Source organism: Loxodonta africana, chromosome 26, assembly GCF_030014295.1.
Source record: "Loxodonta africana isolate mLoxAfr1 chromosome 26, mLoxAfr1.hap2, whole genome shotgun sequence".
NCBI lineage: Eukaryota > Metazoa > Chordata > Mammalia > Proboscidea > Elephantidae > Loxodonta > Loxodonta africana.
This window is the reverse complement of record NC_087367.1, coordinates 6245194-6253745: the sequence shown is the minus strand read 5'-3', so window position 1 is coordinate 6253745 and position 8552 is coordinate 6245194.

The following is an 8552-nucleotide window of genomic DNA, read 5'->3' as shown; positions in this document are numbered from 1 at the left end:
CACTGCCCTGCAAAGTTGTTCTGAATCAATCACTGGATATGGGCTGCCTCTGGGGAAGAAAAAACTAGGGTCAAACAGCTCTATTTGGCCAAGGACAATTTCTGGAGTGGGATTCAACTGGGACTTGTCAGAAGCCAACAGTGCTGGCATCTGGGGGAATGAGCACCTATACTGGAGGGAGTCAGAGTGGCCCACCACAGCACCCACTAGCCTGGGCCGAGTGCATGCCAGACTGAGGGATTTATACTTTATTTGGTAGGCTTTGGGATGCCATTGAAGGTGTTTGCACAGAGAGCATGATTCAGAGCTGTATTTAGGAAGATTAATCTGGCCGAGCTGTTTAGATTGGATTGGAAGTGGGGGAACTGGAGACAGAGAGGCCAGCGGGAGGCTTTTGAAATAGCCCAGGTGAGAAAATAAGGCCTGGACAAGGGTTTTGGCAGTGGAAATGGAAAAAGTAGGGTGGTTGCAAGAGATATGACAATACTGGAATTCACTGGCCTTGGAAACTGGTTGAATATGGGAAGTAAGGAAGAGGAAGCAGACTCAAAGGTGGCTCCAAGGCTTTGAGCCTGGCTGAAATGTAAACATGATGGCGCTGGTAATAGAAATAAAGAAGGTTTGTTTGTGGATTTGTTGGAATTTGCCGTGGAGCAGACATCCAAATAGAAGTGGGCAAACAGAAGTGGCTAGGCGATTTTTTTTTTTTTGGGGGCCAAATACACACAAATAAAAAAAGTTACATACTGATGAGAATGGCCTCACAGCAGTGTAAGTATCAAATGAAAGTATAAACAATTGGCACTAAAGATGGTCAGAGAAGAGAGAAATCTGTGTGGCCAAGAAGTCTTCATGGAAGAGGTGGGCTCTGAGTGGGGTCTGGAGGAGATGGGGGAGTTTTGATGGATGAAGGAGAGATCCAAAGGTGGGAAGATGACATTCTAAGTGAGGCAATGTTTTGAGCAGAGAGAGAGGTATTAATACATATGACATGTTCAAGGGGCCATGGAAAGATCAGTTGATCAGTTTGGCTAGAACAGAGGATTCCTTTAAGGCAATATTGGTTAAAAAGTTGGAAAATTTATTGTGGAGGGACCTGAATGACAGGACAGATGATAGGAAGGTTAGAGGGGTTTAGAAGACGCTTTGTAAAGCTTTGCCACTGTTTCTGAAGTTTGATCCTATTTGGTTGTGCGCCTCCTGAATGCGGGCTCTGTAAACCAATAGAACTACAACCTTTCACTCCAGAGGCACTCTTTGTGTTCTTTACACCGAAGTGGCTATGCGGTAAAGACTACTGGTTGTCGGCATTCTTCTTCCTGGAGATTATATGAAGGCACATTATGGGCAAACCCAGACTGCCTGTGCTTCTGGGGCTTTTGCTTCCAGTCTTTGCTTAGCTTTCACCAGGTGCAGAGCGTCTGCAGCCTCATTGGTCACTGGTTTACTAACTCACCCTTAAAAGTAAATATTGTGTATCTGCAAGTGGAAAGTCGGTGTGTGTAATCTAGCTGCCTAGTCACGTCTGCCCCAAATGCTGTTGAAAACTTTGACCAAGGATTATAAAACTCTCAAGAACTGGGGCCCAACCTTGCTTCCACACCAAGTAGCTCTTTACTGAAACTATTGGGAAGACAACAGGGCATGTATTTGATGTGTTGGGATCTCACGTTTGCTATGGAAGCCTCTGGCGGAGCTACTGAGCTTTGTATTACATCACTTTTCATTTCTTACTTTTCATTTATCATATGCTTTGCTTTGTTGGACATGGAAACTTGCCCCACCCTCCTCTGAGCACACCCATAGAATAAATAGTGTAGCTCAATGTCACTTCGGTGACTTCGAAATGGAATCTTGAGATTGGCAGTCAGACCATTTAAAAAAAATAGGAATTTCTCTGGTGTCTTTGAGCAGGTGTTTAATTTCACCCTCCTCAGAGGTGACCATGGGCCACTGATAGGGGATTTCCCACTGCCATTCTGTAGCATTCACAATATTGTGTGTTTTTTTGGCATAATTTCCTCACAGTATTTGAAACATTTTGGGGGAAAAAGGGTGAGAATTTCTGCATAGAGGACTGACCTTTTTTTTTTGGAGCAGGAGGTGAATGATATGTGCTGCAGCACCTTTGTTGTTTTTGGAATGGCCTGCTGGCTTTGGGACCAGTGATGGAGGGCATGCAATTGATGATGTGCTAATGCGAGGTGGCCTTAGCGTGTCTGCAGCTTTCCTCACAGCTAATTGCATGGCTTTCACTCAGCAGAAGAAAGCATGCCAAACCTTGAGCAATTACAACAAACAAACAAAAATCCCCAAACATGAGCATATTATTAAGTTCCAAGTGATATTCAGCGGGTCTACACTGATCTCTGAGAAGCAAACAAATGAGTATTTATTGTCTTTCTTCCAGTGATTGTTCAAACTTGCACATTTGAATACATACTTCAATCCAAAGAAATGCTTACTGCTCTATAACATTTTTTAAAAGTTTATATCTTATTTAAATATCACTGTTTCTTATCTGGAAATCCTGGTAGCATAGTGGTCAAGAGCTATAGCTGATAACCAAAAGGTTGGTAGTTCAAATCCATCAGGCCCTCCTTGATATTCTCTGAGGCAGCTCTACGCTGTCCTGTAGGGAATTGACTCGATGGCAATGGGTATAAGCTATACATCTAGCGTATACCTATATTTAGATGTCTGGTCTAAAGGAGGGGGTGGGGCGGGATATTTCAGTAATCCAAAAATCATATAAGGGTTATGCTGAGTTTTCAATTTTAATTAGAAATCTTAACTGCTTAATGCCTTATCTATTCCATTGAGGTCCTACCTGAATCTCGGTGAATTTTTACATCTTCTGCCTTAGACGCCTCTAGTATAAACTCTCTGTTTCCTCCCTATTTACCTGGGCTAGAGATGAAGGAGGAAGAGTCATTTTGAAACCCTCTGGTACGATGTTAGGAGTGCTGAGAAGACTTCCTTATTTCCCAGATCATTTCTCATAGACAGTTTTCTATTAGTAATATTTCTTTAACAGGAACCAAAGATCTTAACACAATTTACCTACTCGTGGTGTCTACCAACCCCACTCCCCTTTACTGAACTGTTGTAAAAAAGATGTTCAGCAAACATCCGTGGGCCACAAAGAACTATCCACTGACTGGTAAAGGACCATGGGCTTTCAGGTCAAGCTGACTCGAGCTACAGACCTGGCTCTGCCACTTTCTAGCTGTGTTGTTTGGCCAGTTCCTATTTCTCTGAGGCTCAGTCTCTTCATCTTTAAAACTGGATAGAAATTCCCATGTCATAAAATGAGATAATATCTGTAAAGCACACAAAGCACTTAGCAGAGTGCGAGGCCACACTGTATGGCATATAATCGGTGCTCAATTAATGTTAGCTATTTTTTTTTTAATTTTTATCATTACTGCTATTTAATATCTAGGCTTCAAAAAATGCCTTTCTTGGAAAATATTAATACAGATTTTCTGGCGTTAAGCTGCGCCCTTAGGATGTTTGAAGGCAAACCTGAAAAAGTGGGCCTTATATTTTTCAAATGAGGTACTGGCCTAATCATATCCTAGGAAATTGATGTGGACTGCCCAGCACCTCAATCCTGGCTCCCAAGCCTTACTTACCACTTCTGGATCCAAACCGCTCCCATAGTTTTTGCCTCTTGCATGTACTTGCTTGGCATCTGGCACATCTTGCTTCTGTTGTTTGGTAGCCAAGCCTCAGCCTGATTTCTCTCTTACCAAGGGGTTTGACTTTGTTACTGCACCTCATATACGCAGCCTTGACCTCCAGGCCTGACCCCTGATTTTTGGCTTTGCCCGACCAGGTCAGCATTGACAGACCTGGTATGTGAGCTGTAGAGAGGACACCAAGATGTTAAAAGCCTTGGTGAATGGGACTCATGGACTGTATATTAAAACACTAAAGAACATTTCAAGATCTATCCTGAAGAACAATGCTGTCAGTGATAGGATAATATCCATACGCCTACAAGGAAGACCAGATAATATGACTGTTATTCAAACTTACACACCAACCACTAACGCCAAAGATGAAATAGAAGATTATTACCAACTTCTGCAGTCTGAAATTGATCAAACATGCAATCAGGATGCATTGATAATTACTGATGATTGGAATGCAAAAGCTGGAAACAAGAAGGAACAGTAATTGGAAAATAAGGCTTTGGTGATAGAAACAACGCCGGAGATCTCATGATAGAACTTTGCAAGACCAATGTCTTATTCATTGCAAATACCTTTTCTCAACAACATAAATGATACATGTGAACCTCACCGGATGGAAAACATAGAAATCAAATTGACTGCATCTGTGGACAGAGATGATGGGAAAGCTCACTACCATCAGCCCAGTGCTGTGGAGTCAGTTCCAACTCACAGCAGCCCTATAGGGTTGAAGAGCAGAACTGCCCCATAGGTTTTCAAGGAGCAGCTGGTGGATTTGAACTGCCAACCGTTTGGTTAGCAGCTAAAAGCTTAACCACTGTACCAACAGGGCTCTGAGGATACAGTATACACTTAAATATAGATCGAATGGATTAATAGGTATTAAAATAAATACATGAAAGTGTCAAACTAAGTAAGTCTTCTATTTACCCTTGAACACTAGAAGTTCATGAAACCAAAGGGTTATAGAAAAGCAAAGCAAAGCAAAACAAAACAAAAACACACACAATTACAAATGAACCTGGGGGTTAGTAAACTCTTCTCTGCTCCAGTGAAATACTGTTCATTCCAGAATGAAGATTGTACTCATTTTCTAACTTTCCATTGAGGCCGAGACTATTAGCTAGCGGCCAAATCCATTTGGTCTTCTTCCTGGGCACACAGCTAGACTATTTCCCAGCCTTCCTTGCAGTGAGGCGTGGTAAGGAGAAGGAGCAGAGAGATGTAAGTCGCTTTCAGGCCTGCCCCATACTAAGCTCCCAGATTCAGTCCTCCAAGCTCTTTTCCCACTCACCTCTTGATGCAGATGAACACAGTGACCTCAGAAGCCACCTGATGAAGGTGGTAGAGCCCGACATGGACGGAGCCTGGGTTACTGAATCCCTACTGGAAAATGATAGCCTGCCTATCGGATCATGCAAACCAGAAACCTAGGCTCATTCTCAACAAATCATTTTCCCTCGCCTTTCACATCCAATCCATTTTAAGTCCTTGACTTTGCCTCCTGTGTATATGCAGAATCTATTCCTGTCTCTTCAAGCTCGCCATAACACTCTTGCCCTAATTAATGTATCATCTTTCCCCAGGCTGCTGGATTACCTTTCTAACCTGCATCCCTTCTAGCCCCCTTCCAGTCCATCTCCAGGTCAAAGGAAGTTTTCCAAACTACAAACTGATTGATATTACTTACCTGCTTAAAATATTTAAATAGCTTTTCATTGCTTTAACAATAAAGACACAACCCCTTCCATGATACCTACCTGTCTCTCTAGTCTTATCCTCTACTGTGCCACCTGCTAAACGTTCTTAGCTTCAGCCACACTGGTATTTCAGTCACATGGGTTCCCTTTTACAAAACGAACCCTTGCTCCAGAGGGTCTTAGCATAGCAGATCCTTTTTCTGGAATGCTCTTCTCTCCTTTTTAAAACTTCTAAATATCGTTAATCCCTACTTGTCTTTAAGATGTCAGTTTAAAGAGACACTTTTCCAGGGAAGTCTCAGCGGCTCGTTTTATTTCTTCCTAATAGGTGCCACATTCCTATCTTTTGTAGCATCTGTCACAGTTGCAGTTTTACATTTATTTATGGGATTATATGATTGATTTGTTTCCCCAATAAACTGTAAATTCCCCCAGGGCAGAAATAGTGTCTAAATATCCATTTTATCTATGCTGAGAAAAAAAAAAAAAATTTTTTTTTTTTTTGTACAAAGAAAGGAAGGAAGGAAGAAGCAATGAAAAAAGGAAAAAAAAAAGATTGGAGAAATGAAAAAATTGATGGATGGATTGAGATTTGTCACCAGATAATTGAGCTATGAGTCGGAATCGACTCGATGGCACTGGGTTAGTTGAGCGTTAGGAGTCAAGATCTCGGCTGAGTGTTAGGAGCCATGAGGTTTATGAAGATGGCTGACACGACCCTTGCTGTGTTTTACTTTCTTCCTTTGTGCATAAACCCCCCTCTGCTGGAATGCCTTTCCTTGATAAACACTTTTCAATTTTAAAATGAGCTGAGGGTGCTTTCTCAGGCCTCCCTAATCAGGGTTAGCTGCCCTCTGCTCTGCTTCCATTAGAAAATAATCAGGCTTTGGAGAAAGATGGATCTGGTTTCCAGTCTTGGTTTTGCTCTTGCTTGATGTTTGGTCCCAAACAAGTCACTGATTCTGCTTCTTTACCAGTAAAATGGAGCTAATTTTCCTTCCTCATCGGATGAATGTTCGGAGTGAGATAATGGACTGAAAATACCTTACGCGTACTAAGTGTTCAGTAAATGGCAACTATTTTTTTCTATTGTACCCAACACATTGTGTTTAATTTTCAAACTAATACGTTGCATTTAATTTTATAACCATATTGTAATCTCCTTGAGGCTAGGAACAATGTCATAGTCATCTTTGTTCCCTTAGTACTTAATACAATACCTGGCACATGGTGGATACCCAGTGAATGTAAATTATACTAGAGTTACGAAGCAGGATCCAGAAGCTGGGGTGTAATTGAGGGGTTAGATAGCTTCAGGTTGACTTCTTTGAGGCCTCTGCTTTCTTATTAATAGCCAGTCAGTAATCCTAGGAGGAAACCAAGGCAGATAACCACTGCTAAGACAGAAGTAGGGGAACAAAATGTTGACACTGCAAGAGAAACTCATCTCCGGAGACCAAAGGGTGAATCAGGGTTTTCAACTTTTGAGCTTGAGTCAGAAACTTGTTATTAGGTGCTATCCAGTCTGCTCCAGCTCACAGCAATGTTATGTATGACACAAGGAACCTGTGCCATCTTTGTGATCATTGGTATGTTGTGTCCCGTGGTGTGGCTATTGAGTCAGTGCGTCTCATTGAGGGTTTCTCTCATTTTCACAGACCCTCTACTTTACCAAACATGATGTCCTCTTCTAGCGATTGATCTCTCCTGATGATATGTTCAAAATAAACGAGCTGAAGACTCACCATCCTCACATCTAAGGAGCATTCTGGTTACATTTCTTCTAAGACTGATTTGCTTGTTCTTTTGGAGGTCCAAGGTATATTCTTTGCCAACGCCACAGTTCAAATGCATCAATTATTTTTCCTTTTTCATTGTCCAACTTTGGCATGCATATAAGGCAATTGAAAAGACCATGGCTTGGGTCAGGTGCACATGAGTCGTCAAAGTGAAATTTTTTCTTTAACTTGTTGTCATTATTGTGTGCTCTTGAGTCCATTTTGACTCGTAGCGACCCTATAGGACAGAGTAAAACTGCCCCATAGGGTTTCCTAGGCTGTAATCTTTATAGGAGCAGATCACCAGGTCTTTTTCTCCCACAGACTGGCTGGTGAGTTCGAACCAAGTACATTTTGGTTAGCAGTGAGCTCCTAACTATTGTGCCACCACGACTCCTCCTTTAACTAGCAAATCTTAAAACTATGATTGCTGTTATCAAGACTAAATGATGCCTAAAGCTGGTGAGCAAACCCTGGTGGTGTAGTGGTTAAGTGCTATGGCTGCTAACCAAAAGGTTGCCAGTTCAAATCCAACAGGCACTCCTTGGAAACGCTATGAAGGAGTTCTACTCTGTCCTATAGGGTCACTCTAAGTCGGAATCGACTCGATGGCGATGTTTTTTTTTTTTTATATAGAAGTAGGAGATGAGGGTTAAAAATGTATATGAGCCACGTGGATAGTTTGCCACATGGATAACTCGATGGCAATGGGCTTGTTGTTGTTGTTTTTTTTTTAAAGGTGGTGATGGTAAACTTGAGATAAAGGCCCATGTTCTTTACCTGAAATAGAAGTTTGGTGGCTCACTTTGAGGAAAAGAATACAAAATTAGGTACTAAAGTGAATTTTTATTTGGAATGACAAAAGAAATAATAAATTAGAAAATTTAAAAGCTGACATACAGCAAATATCACAAAGTCTGGGAAAACCCTTTTTTTTTTTTTTTGAATTACTAATCAGCACCTTTACACTCTTTTGTAGTACTTGTTTTTTTCCTACACTTTTGGGATGTAGACCCATGGCAAAAATTTTGTAATATTTTCTGTAGAAAAAATATGTAGTTGCTAGAGGAAGAGATAGCTCAGTCTTTTCTCTAGCATAGTCGATGATTTTTTGTTTTTGATCATTTAGAGAAGTCTTTTTGGCTTCACAAGTTGTTGTCAGTAATGTCAGGCAAATTTTTAGGATTGTTGTCAAATTTGGGGAAACCTCGATCAAGTTTGTATCACACAAGAGCAGAAGGAGTTAAGGTTTTTTCAAGTTTTCTTGCGCAGGGGCTAATCTTAAATACCCTTTGATATGGTTGCATTTATGAAAAAGTTAGTTGTCGATGGAGCCCTGGTGGTGCAGTGGTTATGAGCTTGGCTACTAACCA